The sequence below is a fragment of the Protopterus annectens genome, chromosome 8.part0, assembly GCF_019279795.1.
Source record: "Protopterus annectens isolate FY-2018-M chromosome 8.part0, PAN1.0, whole genome shotgun sequence".
In the NCBI taxonomy this organism is placed as follows: Eukaryota; Metazoa; Chordata; order Ceratodontiformes; family Protopteridae; genus Protopterus; species Protopterus annectens.
Window position 1 is genome coordinate 1,085,151,615 of NC_056741.1, and position 13,680 is coordinate 1,085,165,294.

General features: G+C 38.6%; 1 long non-coding RNA gene across 1 annotated transcript in view; it reads left to right on the plus strand.

Moving 5' to 3' along the window:
• Positions 1–653: 653 nt before the first annotated feature.
• Positions 654–13,680, plus strand: part of LOC122809229 — a 184,320-nt gene continuing 171,293 nt past the window's right edge. Inside the window, exon 1 of the long non-coding RNA XR_006365871.1 lies at positions 654–672. This is a non-coding gene — a long non-coding RNA (uncharacterized LOC122809229). The remainder of the gene's footprint in view (positions 673–13,680) is intronic.

A 13,680-nucleotide genomic window follows, 5' to 3' on the forward strand; every position in this document is an offset into this window, starting at 1 on the left:
ACAGCCATATGGTCATGTGACGGTGTTGCTTCAAACAGAGGTTACCCAGACTTCAAATGTGCAGTTGTGGTGCTGCAGCCTTATGGTCATGTAACAGTATTAAACCAATCACAGTGTGTAATGCACACTACATCATTAAATAATGCAAAGTCAGGTGTTTGCCATATATGCTCTGCATACCATCTTAGCTTCCTTGTGATGTGTATGCATGCATATTTTTATTCATGAAAGATATTGACAAATGTAGAATACTGGACAATTTTAGTAAAGCATAACAAGATACCATATTCAGTGTTCATTTAGCCCACCTGAGTGGCACATTCCTGCAGTAAGTTGCACTTTCTTAAAAAGAAATAGTAGCACATTAACTCATAAATCCTGAACCTTTATATTCTAGCATGCTGCACATGTATTTTTCTCTGGCGAGTTCTAAGCAAGCATCTCCAAGTTAAATTTCTAAATGTGAAATGAGTTGTGAAAGCGCAGTTAAGTTTCCTAACAGTCGTCTTTTTTTTGTTTTGTTTTTAAAGATGTATCCCCTGGCATAGATGGAGAGCCATGTACTCTACTGCATTCTACAGATCTGTTCCTGTCCTAGTCCTGGGTAATTAACTCTGTCATGGAGGAAATTCTGAAAAGTTTTTTGTTTTGCTAATATCAAAGAAGTTAGGGGTAAATAGGTTTAAAATAACAATTACTTTTTTCAGATTTTAAAGGTTGAGTGTTCTGCTGTGTGTAAAATCATGTTAAATGTTATGCTGTAGTACCACCACCCTTGCTTTGCCATGATACTAACATTAGGAAATAACAGATATGTTAAAATTATCAGCTGATGTATGAGAAGGCTGTCTGTTGTGAGTACTTTCTGGGATTTCCTCTTATCCTTATCTCAGTAAAATATTGTAGTACAGTCTAGTTTCTATGGGTACAATTCATAATGTCCTGTGCTAGGCAGGCTAGCATGACATTGCTAAGCTCCTGATCTGTCTATTTTAAGCATGCCCGAAAGACATAACTAAACAAGAATATAAAGCTATCCTTTGATATCACTGTTGCAATATTCTTAATATCTGGGATTCCTTGCCTAGGGCAGCCTGACATCCAGCCAGTATACCAAAGCCTTAGGTGTATTAAAGGTACACGATACATCACACATACGATCCTTGCATAGTATAGGGCATAAAGGTGATATCCAGATGTACCATCCTCAGAACTTCTTTATCACCAGTCCAAACACCATCTCTCAATCGTCGGTCTGAATGCCTACTTTCCGCTGCTAATTTCTGAGCCATTGCTGATAAGTGACCCATTGGGGTTTCTTTTTTTCTTGCCTTTTGGTTCCTTCCAGGGTTTCATGTCATCCAAGAAGGGTAAATGCCAGAGTGGAAGACAAGATTCCTAATAAAGACCACTGCAAACAGTGTTTGTTTTGCATGGGCACCTCTCATAACCATTCATCCTGCTCCATCTGTTAGGCTTTTGTACCGAAGACTCTGCATAATAGGCTTTCTTCCTTAGAATTATATCTGGAGAATCAGTGACTTTAGCTCCTCGGTAAGGATACTATGGAAGGAACTTCCTGCCCCAAGGGTCAACTGTCAGGGAAGAAGAAGGTTAAGAAACCTAGGCCAGATTCTTCTGCTGTCCAGCTTCCACTGAATGTTTCTCCCAAGGTTAGTGAGTGGCCAGAGGTTTGCCCAGCTTTGTTGTCAGATTCTTCTGCCACAACTGGGTTGGTGGCCAGTGGGGATATGGCTTTAAGCACATCCGATAAGGCTTTACAGACATCCATTTCAGACGTTCAGGGGGGGATCATAGTTAATTATTTCTGAGGGGGCTAGGGGTATTCCTTAGATTTTAGTTAGGGAAGTAGTCCCTACTACTGTTACTGAATGCCATTCTGGGTCTGGATCCCTTGCTTACTCTTCTCATATTCCTTCTCCTTTGGACTACTAGTCAGAAGAAGAGGACTCTACCAGTCCTGATACACACTTTAAAGAGATTTCTTTTGGGGATACAATCTCCAGAATAATGGAATTTTTTAAATGGGATTGTGCTCAGGTCTCTAAGATCCTTAAGAGTTGCTATGAGTTGCTGCAGACAGAAACTCCTAAACCTTCTGCTGTTCCTCCTGTTTTGGCTAATTTCTTGGATGCATTATGCCTGTAAAGCTCCTGATTCTCAGGCCCCTGCTCCCAAGAGACCTGATAGGTTTTGCAAAGTGCCTGAGGACTGTAAATATTTGTACAAGTGTCCTGCTGCTGACCACTCAGTGGTGTCTGTGGCCTCTGACAAGCCCTTTCAATTGCTTCCTTTGCACAAGTTACTGCCTTCTAATAAAGACAGCAGAACTATGGAAAGGCTATTTAAGAAGGTTTATACCTCATCTACCTCGGCCTTTAGGGATATTAATTATCAGACCCATATTACCAGGTATGTGTTAGCTATCTTATCTCAGGCCTGTCAGGTTATTTCTGAACTTCCAGACTCTGAGGGTAAAACTTCTGCTCTTTCCATGTTAGGGACTTCCTCACAGGTGGTTTTTCATTCTTTCAAGTGTAGTTGTGATGCAGCAGATGCCTTTTCTAGGTCTGCTGTTTTGGATAGTAATGAGGAGGTATTCTTGGCTTAGGCTTCCACCATTGTCTGGTGATGTCAAGCCTATGTTGATGGATGCCCCTCTTGATAATAAACACTTGTTTGGGGAAGCTACTGCTGATTTGTTTAAGTCCCTTCAGGGTAAGGGGATGGCTTTACAGGAACTCAAATGTGTTTGTTACTCCTCTTCCTAAATTTCAGAGAAATTACCCCAGTAAGCCAGCCTTTGTTTGCAGGCAGTCTCACCCTCTTCCTAAGAGCAAAAAGGGCAGCAAGCAGGCTCCTCCTGCTAAGGCTACTCAGACTTCAGGACCTCAGAAGTCTTCCTTTCCAGATAAACCAGGTGCTGTCTGACTATCTGTTTCTTCCCTGCTACATTCCTGTTCCTCTTTGCCTCTTTCTCTCTCTCTCTCTGTCTCTCTCTCTCTTCCTGTTTGGCTTCAGATTACTTAGGATTCATGGGTTCTGTCCATTATTCATCAGAGGCATGTCTTAGTGTGGAAATCCCTTCCCCTTTTTATGGGCATTTCTCAGCCTCCTCAGGAATAACTCCCCTTTTTCCCAAAGGTGCTTTGAGACCTTTTGACTCAGGGTACTATTCAAGAGGTGTGTGTGTCCCAAAGGGGGAGGGGATTTTCTCCAGGATGTTTCTAGTACCCAGAAAAGAGGGTACTTGGAGATGAATTCCAGACCTCTCTCATCTAAACACTTTTCTGAAGGTGCCCTCTTTTTGAATGTTGTCCCTTCAGACTCTGTTCCCTCTTTTGCTTCCTCAGGCTTATATGATGTCTCTGGATCTCAGGGATGCTTATCTCCATATTGTGATCCATCCCCTTTTCAGGACGTTTTTGCATTTTTCTGTTGCTTCCTGGCATTTTCAGTTCTTTGCTTTTCCCTTTGGACTTTCTACTTCCCCAAAGGTATTCACCAAATACCTTGCTCCTGTGATTGCTTTTTGCAGGCTTCAGGGATCCAAGTATTGCTGATGCTGGCGCTTTTTTCTGGTGTGTTCTCGGACTTGGAACTGTTTACCAGGGTCTGTTTCATTTATTAGTAGTGTTTTACCTTGGTTGCAGGCTTATTTTTGATTTTTCTGCTGACAGTTGTTAGTTATTTTAATTTTTCACATGTAGATAGGCAGCATATAATGTGTGATGGGACAGAGAATATGGGAGGAGCTTTTAGTTGATAACTTACCTCCTGATCCCTTATCTTTTCTGCTATCTCTGACACTTGTTTGGGTTTTTATAAGGGACTCAATAATAGAGTTTCATCTCTGTCTACACTCGAGTACATTTTGTTGAAGGCAGAATCTCCCTTTAGCTTTTCTCAACTTTTACTTCTTCTTCAGGTGGTTGGACTGAATTACTGACACCTGTGATACTCATTCACATTTTGCACTTCTCACAGGAAGTAGGATTCTAGTTTTACACATCCTGGCTGGAAATGATGTGGCTGTAAGAACCATTAGAATATCTAAGTTTCTCAAGTAAGGACTGAAGAAGCTTGCTTTCCTACATTGAGATTATCTGTTTGATTTCAACCTTGTGAGTTGCAAAAAAAAAGAACTGTATAGAAAGGGGGCTTGGTGCATTTTCATACCTTGAATGGAGGCCCCTGTGCCCAAGACCATAGGACCCAGAGACTATTTGTGTTGCAGTCAGGATCTGAGAAGAAATCCCAACAATGGCTAATTGAAGACAGTGTTCTGAATGACAACCACTTACTGCTATGGATAGCTCACAGCATATCAAGCCTCACAAAAAGGTGCTCGTCATATTATGGGTGCATATGAGTTCATGGTTTATCCATTTTACAAAAGAAGAACAGCATAAGTTAAAGTGAAGAGCATGCTGTTTTCCTGTCTAGTAATTGTGCCTTCATTGCCAGTTTTTAATTAAATTAAATTTCCAGGACTTAATCCACCCTATTGATAGGTTAGTAATTGCATATGTATGGGTTGAATCCCTTTGCATTGCAACATCTAAATCGAAAGTCAATTCATGTGAAATCTCAACAAATAATTTTCTTTGTTATGGTTGGCATGTCTGAGTTATTCCAGGAAATTTCAAGCTTTATATGTTAGTAAACAAAAGAAACTAGTGTGGGCTATATATGCAACAGAACAAACCTGCATGGCATATGTGTTTCAAAGTCTCAGGTGACAAATCTTATAATACGTATTAATTATAACATATAATATTTATTTATTTTTTATTTATTTTACATTTGCTGACCGGGTCTGTCTGACTGAGCTGATAACCCTTTTTCAGCCGAGGGCCGGGGAGAAAATCTCCGCATATTTTGCAGTAAAGGTTATAGATGCAGTATTACTTAAGGGCTTCAAACATATGACAGTAGATTTACACAGCATAAAACAATATATCTGTCTGTCTATATATAATATATATTTGTGTGTGTGTGTGTGTGTGTGTGTGTGTGTGTGTGTGTGTGTGTGTGTGTGTGTGTGTGTGTGTGTGTGTGTGTGTGTGTGTGTGTGTGTGCGTGTATGCATATGTGTGTGTGTGTGTGTGTGTGTGTGTGTGTGTGTGTGTGTGTGTGTGTGTGTGTGTGTGTGTGTGCATGTGTGTGGGGGGGTGTAAGAGAGAGAGAGAGAGAGATCATGGGGTAATACATCAGAATCAGTTTTGTAAAGGAAGCAATTTAGCATTGCTTTGCTGGTGCAAAGCTTTAATTAGAACTAGTTTGGCACTAGGGTGTTAAAAAAGCAAATTCTGTACAAGTTTATATCTTGTAAGATAGTGGCACTGTTGAACACTGCTGAGGACTGCCTGTAAGGGAAAGGATTAGTGTCTCACAGACTCCTGTCCTTTGCATTGTGGTGGCAGGTTTGCAGTATGGGGATCTAAGAATTCTGTTGGTGGCACTGCAAGGGAAGTAACAGCCTGATGTCTTTTGTGGATGCAGATGTTGACACAATGTGATTGCACTTTTTTTCTTTGGGGTAGGAAAGGAAGGGCACATTATAATGTTATTTTGATGCACTCTGCTATTTTTACTCCTGTTGGATCAGATGTGTAATAGCAGTGTAACTTGGTTCACTGTGCCATACCTTGGTGGCCTAAACCTGGCAACTTGGAAATAGGAGATTCGGCAAATCCATTAACACTGAAAACAGTGTATTAAAGCCAACCAAAGGAGGGAGGTGACCCAGAAATACAGCATTCATTGAATATCATGTTTACTGGATTAATTGTAGTGTTAAATAGAAAGGCAATAACAGTTATATATATTCCAGAATTACAACCACTTCATAGTATGGTAAAGGGAATCCAGTGATGGCAGACATGGTGTTTCAGTGCTTAAAGTTTCTATGTTATGGTTCTAGTGTCCAGGGTTTATTGTTGACCTTTGATTACTGTCTATTTGAAATTTTCCCCTGGGTCCACACAGGTGCTCTATCAGAATTATGTTTTCCTACCACCTCACTAAAACAAGCTTGTTAATTGTCTACTTCAAAGTTTTCTTACATATTTCATTTACCATTGCACTTGTGACCTGTTTTGTGGCTGAAAAGGAAAGGGTCCATTGCGGATCAGTTCGCTTTTTCTCTTAATAAATAAAATAAATTAATAAAAACATAATTTTATAGCAGCTAGCCATTTATTTTTCTTGATCTAATTATATTACTTACCCAGAAGAAGGTTTTGACATAGGCAAAATGAGCAAAGCTGTTGTGAGTCCATACTCTTTGCATTCACCTGAGTATGTTTTGAACATCTGTCAGCAATATTATGAATTATAAGGGTAGTAAGACAAAGAACTGTCTAAAGTAATGCAAAAAATAGATTTTTCCAGCTTCTTTAAGGACATAATTAAGCAGATGAAAATATGTATTTATAGGGGGCATCAGATGAAAGTGCTAAATGTGTTTTGCAATTGTACCGGAGGCAATATCCGTTACGGTGACCCATAGTAGTCCCTACACTGTAATAGTGGGCAGGCTATTAATAGAAAAAAGCATGTCATTCAAAAATAAAACAAACTTAGATTGTGAATATGCCTTATAACAAAATAAAAAAGCTGGTTCAGTGATGCAGTGCAGCAAAAATGCATATACTAGGCATGTCAGTACTTAACCTGGGGGAGTATACCTTAAACACTATCAGAACAAGTGGAATAATATAAAATGTTATTTATTAATTATTTTAAGACTATATTTACAGTTAAGTTAATCAGATTAGAGGAGATGCAGAAATGATTCTGCATATTTTTGCCTTGCACTAAGTATTAAAAATTGCTGTCTTATTAATGGGAAATTACTAATAACTAATTAATATAATTTTCTTATTAGTTAACTCTTCATAAAAAGTAAAAAAACATAAGATTTGTCATGTTTTGTACCAGTTCTGTATATAAAAAGGTGCAACAAATGACACAGCTTTGCTTGAACCATCTCCTGAATGGCATGGATCGTATTGCTTATACAGAAACATTTAGAAAGAGGTCACATGAGAGGTCTGTCTTTGGGATGTGGTAACTGTACATTAAAGTATAGCTGTCCTGGTAACTGAACTGCAGGGGAACTTAAAATGGGGCACCTTTGTTAGCATTCTGTTTCCTGGAGAGGAGAAGAACGTAAGGTATGTTAAACTTTTGATAACTAGACTACCTGCATACAGACTGTAGGCAAAGGGTGGGGTGGGGATAACATCTCACGTTTCAGCTACACCTGTTGGCAGATTGTTATCCAGATGTTGTGATGCTCTGGTAAATGCATAGAGAGCATGAAAAGGCAGTTTCTAAAAGACAGTGGGTTCATGTATGTGTTCAGAAAAAAATCAGCTCAATACCAGCAGGTGGCAAAGTGAATAGGATTTTAGACGGTCTTTGACACAAAGAAGCAAGTAGCAAAGTAAATGAGTGCAGTTGTCGGAAGAGCTGAAATACCTTTCAGACAGACTAAGAATTTGCCATCCTAAGCCGTTTCCCGTCCTTAGTTGTCACTTCTTTGCTCAAGAAATCAGGCCCAAAATTGGGGGCATTTTTAAATACTACTCTGATTCACTTAAAAAGTTAATAGAACAAACACTTTTGCATTAACATGAATTTTCTGATCACTAAGAAGCATAAATCTCTAATGCCTGGCATTGATGACTAACTGTAAGCCACAGTGACTTACTAGAAAATCACAAAATCAAAACTTTAATGATGGAAGGGGCAAAAATATGAGGCAAACAGTTGAGAGGTATGAAATAAGGAAATTTTAAAAGTGAACAAGGCTAAAGTAGAAGCTTTCGGAACAGCAGGCCTAGTTTTAAAGAACATGAGGGCTATTACAATATTTTATTTTTCTTATTCTAGATCTCACTCCTTCCTTGCTTGCTATCTCTAAAAGGGAGCAGTTCTCAATCTAATGTGTATGCCATGTGCTAAAAGCTAGACCAATATTTTAAAGTTAAATCCTTAGCCAGACAGTGGGACCCTAGCAAAGTTTGTAAGCCATACTCCTGTGACAGGTGTGATTTTTTTTTACTGTCTGTTCATATATCCAAATGGGATAGTTTATTTAGAGCACAAACAGATGAGTTAATTCCCCTAATCATATAAAGAACTGTCTGCTCATATGAACTTGCAGTTACGAGGTGCTTATGAGTAATGTGACAGGCAGTCCTGCACTTGTGTACTTCATGTCAACATTGACAAGAGATAAGGAGCTGTTCTGTTTACTGAGCTTTCCTAACAAGTGACCGACTGGACTGGGATAGCAGTTGGAATAAAACGTGTGTGTGCGTGTGTGGTGTGTATGTTGCATTCATATATATATATATATATATATATATATATATACATGTATATATATACACACACACACACACACACACACACACACACACGTGTGTGTGTGTGTGTGTGTGTGTGTGTGTGTGTGTGTGTGTGTGTGTGCATGTTGCATTCATATATATATATATATATATATATATATATATACATGTATATATATACACACACACACACACACACACACGCACATAAAAATAATGTCTTCATGCAATGCATATGCACACACAGCCACCTACTCTCACATCTTTTTATGCATCTGTAATCATATTACCAGTTTTATGATAATATGATTAACAGCTCTTTACAGGCTGGTAGACTGAACTTATATAATATCCCGACTGCTGATATACCCCTCTTAGTAGGCGAATGGTGCTCATTCTTAAGTATCTGCCATTACAATGACATACTAAGCACTGCTCGCCTTAGACTGCCTTTGTATCACTGAATTAACTGGAATCCATTTTTTTGCAACTAGGCCTAAGTACATGTCACAGAGAATGCTGGTTTCCTAGCTCATTCCTTCCCATTATATGCCTGAATGGTTAATTAAATGTCTGATGCATACTGTATATGATGTACTGCAATAGTTGTGAATGGTGTTTTATTTAATTTCATTCATTCTACACAAAAAAACAAGAAGTAATAAACAAACAAAGCAAGGGACCTGCATTTGCTGGTTGCCATAAACCCGTAGATCCGAACTTGCGGTACATTTGGCACACAAGCTCGAGTCTGTGGGTCTGTGTCGACGTGGCAACATCAGCTAGATTTCAGCCAAGAGGTTTTTCAACCCATTTAAGTATTATATGATGGCTTCTTATTTATCTGCATTTTCATTTCAGCTTTATTCTCTCATTGTGTCTTGAAGTTGCTTTCTTTCTTCACATTGTATGACTGTTTCTTATTACTTCCAGAATGTTCTCTCTAATTCATGTAAAAATCTACCATTTCTTTTAATGATGAAATTTTAATTAATTTTATCAACTGTGTTTCTTCAAATCCTTTAGAATTCTGACCTTAAGCAAGACTAATTGATATAAAAGGACTGGCCATAAAGTCACTAAAATAGAAATGTAAAAAAATGTATATCAGAACTGTCTGTTTTGTTTTTTGTTGCCATTTTGCACATAGCAGGCCAGTTCTGCTCTGCTTGAGTTTTGTAGGAGGACATATTCAGCAGCCTGTGTTGTGTCTTGTTGGGTCAGAATCCTTATGTATTTCACTTGGTCACTGCATTTGTACCGGCACTTACACTGCCTGAGAGCCTATTTGACAATCTGTCAGATGGCATGGGCATAGAATTTAACATGGAGTCTCGCATATGGCAGCTAAATCATTCTCATGCTTGTGAAACTGGTTTATGTCTGTCATCTGAACTGCAACAGTGCTAGACCCTCACTGAGAAGAATCCAAAACAGAGGTCCTGTCTGTTTTCCAACTGAGGTGCTACTTGTTTGTTCTGGTAATGAAAGGTATTATAAAATCCTAGTCATGTCTGATGTACTTCTGTTAGGTGGTATTGTTGTCTTCATTTAGTATTGTTTTTGCCTTACTTTTTGATAAAAATGAAACATCTAGGATCTGAACAGATAGAAGTGTTACAAACACACGTAGAACATGGAGGAGTCATTTGGATCAAGATGAATCACAATCTCTGGGGTATGGAAGACATTCTGATGCCTTAAGCAAATCAGGATTTTAGGCTGATAGACTAAGATATCACTGGGGTTGGATTGGTGGAATTTCAGCAACTGGCATAAAGACTATTGGCTTTAGTTCTGAGGTGGAGCTTGTGCTGTCTATTGGGAAATATTGAGTTGTAGGGAGTCATTACCATTTGAATGAGGTGTTAACTAAGGGTCCTTGCGTCCTACACTGGGACTCTTTTTGATGTATGTTCAGAAGTTAATGGAAGGAGTCAAACAGCTTGCTACCGCAGTGTGAGTTTAAGAGAAATGCCCAACAATATAGGTCGCAACAGCTGTATGAATGAGTACCATAACATCTGTACAGTTACCTTAATTTTGACATCTCAGAGCTTGTAAGGTACTATTGGTTATATCCAGTAGGAATATCGCTCTTCAAGTAAAGTTATTCTTTTCATGGCAATGACTATGATGAGGTATATTTTTAGAAATAATCGAGCATAATGCCATGGCATCCTGCAACAATCTGCAGCTGTGTGGAATTGTTAATCTAAACTCATTTTGACAGTTAGCAGGCATCTGATTTGCCTGACCCTTCTCTAAATCCTGCGTATAGGATAGGCAGGTGCTATATACTGTGCAACACCTTAGTTTGAACCACATCAAAGGAAACACCGTTAGGCAAAGAACATTATCATTTACTGTACACATCAGGGCAGCTGGCTGAAATAAATATATTCTTCTAGTGCCTTCGCTTAACATAATCATCTTTCATCTGTATGTGAACATAAACTGTACTAGCCAGTTTTTTTATGAGGGGATGAGACTGAATCTTAATAGAAACATCTGCAGATAGCCTTAAGAAAGTAGCCACACACAAACACAGGTACACTTTTTCACTTCTGAAGGTGGTGGCATAAAATAGCTTTTATCATTTTTTGAACAAGTTCCACATAATTGCAAAGAAGTACTGTGGTTTTGCAATGTACCACATTAGGTACCTATCTATCTATCTTATATATATATATATATATATATATATATATATATATATATATATATATATAAAATCTCTCTCTCTCTCTCTCTATATATATATATATATATATATATATATATATATATATATATATATATATAAATTATTTGTGTATTTTCTTTTCTTTTCTTTGTTATTTTTTCAGTATTGCTAATATTTGCTGAATGTTTCCACATTAATTGCAAAACAGAACAACTTTCTGCTTATAATGCAGTAAACATTAATAGCCACACACATGTACACACATGTACACACACATGTACACACACACACACACACACACACACACACACACACACACACACACACACACACACACACACACACACACACACACACACACACTCTCTTTTTCTTGAAGCACAGACTTACAGTAGCCTGTTCTAATCGACTGCCCAGCTGGCTGATTACTATGTATTTGTTGTATCTGCTTTTCTGGGTGATATTCGTTAAGGAAACGGGGGTCTGTTCCTCTTTTCCCTGAACTTTTCCTGGTTCTAAACAGCATCAGTACATATATTGGCATTTGACTGGCTATTGTACCTAGGTATTTCAGCCAGACCCACAAACTTGTTCTCAGCCTCTTATGTTCTACTTGTAGGCCTTTGGGAATTCTGTGTCTTTTGATATTTTTTTTTTCATTAAACCAGCTGCATCATGCCTTTCAAACCTGGACACTCTCAGGTGCAGGTGCTTGTTTATCTAAGTTCCAGGCTGACAGAAATAGTCAGGAAAGTTCTTATGTATGTCACGCAGCTAAAAATGTCTAGGAAACATGGCTACAGAACTTTCTGTTTATGTGCTCACATCTGCTGTTGGCATTCATCACTTTGGAAGTAGTTGTTTAAAGCATTCATATCCAAGAATTGTTTCAATGCAATGTGTGCACTTTCTACACCAACAGTTTATAGTATTTTAAAGTAGTCTTTGTCAGTTTCACTGTTTGTATAGCCCTCCCACTGTAGTTGATGGCTGGAGTTCCTAATTACTGTTCCTTGTTAATATATAGTGCTGACAGACATGTTACATTTACAGATGCATTTAAATCCTTGTGCATGATCAGTGAGTAATGCAGTACTAATTGGAAGCATTAGTCAGCTCTTTCGGTCTGCATGGTTTATAGTACCTCAGGACAGGAGGGAAGTACTGCATACAGTTTATGCAGAAGCTGTGAAATCCCCAAGGTTAGGTTACTAGCAGGGTGTTATGGGAATGTCCATATATAATACCTGACAATACATGATAAGTGTCAACTTTCTTGTTCATTTGCCTCTGTAGCCTTCAGGTAGCTTGTTTTGGGAAGTATGACTACTGAAGATGCTTCCAGCATGCTTCAGAGACTGCAGGAAAATGTAGTTTAGGTGCACATGTGCAGTTTTATCAGCTTGGCATGTGACTCTGTCAGATTAGGTCTGTTGATGCAAGGAGACCTCACGTAGCAATGCATAAACAAATAAAAATTTCAAATGTGCATATCAGTCATTCATTCAGTGATACCCCAAAAAGTTATAATGGAAACATAACTTAGATCTAGTCTGCACACATTGCACGTCTACCATGTGTTTTTTTGTTTAGGATCTAATTTCAGAAGTCTTGCTAGCTGAAATATGATACATTAAAACATTATTTTCTTATAGTCAGTTGCAGTGAGGAAGGGGTTGGCTGTGACCTACTGTTACCATGTTTCCATCTCCCTGTTGGGTGTTTGGAGAAAATTGCACCAGCACCTGATGAGCATGTAACAGCTGACTTATGAATGTATACATCACCTGGGTGATGGCACTGCTAAACTCCTTGGGTTCTGTATCATAGCTCCTCCCACTGCTGCGATAATTAAAATGGCAGTGAGTAGAAGTACAGTCATCACTCATTCTTTTCAGCACTAGGAACAAAAAGCTTTTATTTTTCTGGAAAATATTGCCTGCAAAAAATGCTCCCTTGCTACTAAATTATCGTAGTGAGAAAAGGTTGTGAATAGCTCAGCTATGCCATGGTGCCATGCAGTGTTAGCAGCTGGGAAGCACTTCTGTATCACTCTTTATAATGAAAAAGCAGCAGTCTCCCTTCTGTTCAAATAGCCTAGACAAAAAAGGAACTAGAAGGATGGAGAAGATGAATTTCTGGAACTTGGGTGAGACTACTGACAAAATAACTGCTGTTCTTTATGAACTCTGTAAACAGCACCTCCCAAGACATTTAAAGGGATAGCACTCCCAGTAACAATTCTGTGAGCACACAGCAAATGTATAAGACAGATGAGAAGTGAAGTATCTGCGTGTCCATCAGCGATTACAGAGATACTGAGAGATGTTGATATTAGCACAGACCTCGTGTAACTGAAGTAGACTACAGTTCCATCCTCCAGGATCCCTGAGAGCTGTCAGAAAACTCATCAGGAAGAAAAACAGCTCTGAAGTCTTCCTTCTGCATTGGTTTGGAACCCAAGATAACACCTTAAAGTACAAAAAAGAACTTACTTCTTCAACCTGAAGTGTCTGAATACTCCTGTCGAAATATAAGGCCTTTGCTCCCACAAGCTCTGTACTGGTTTAAGTGTACAATTCATCCTATTAGAGAGTAAATGGAAGTGGT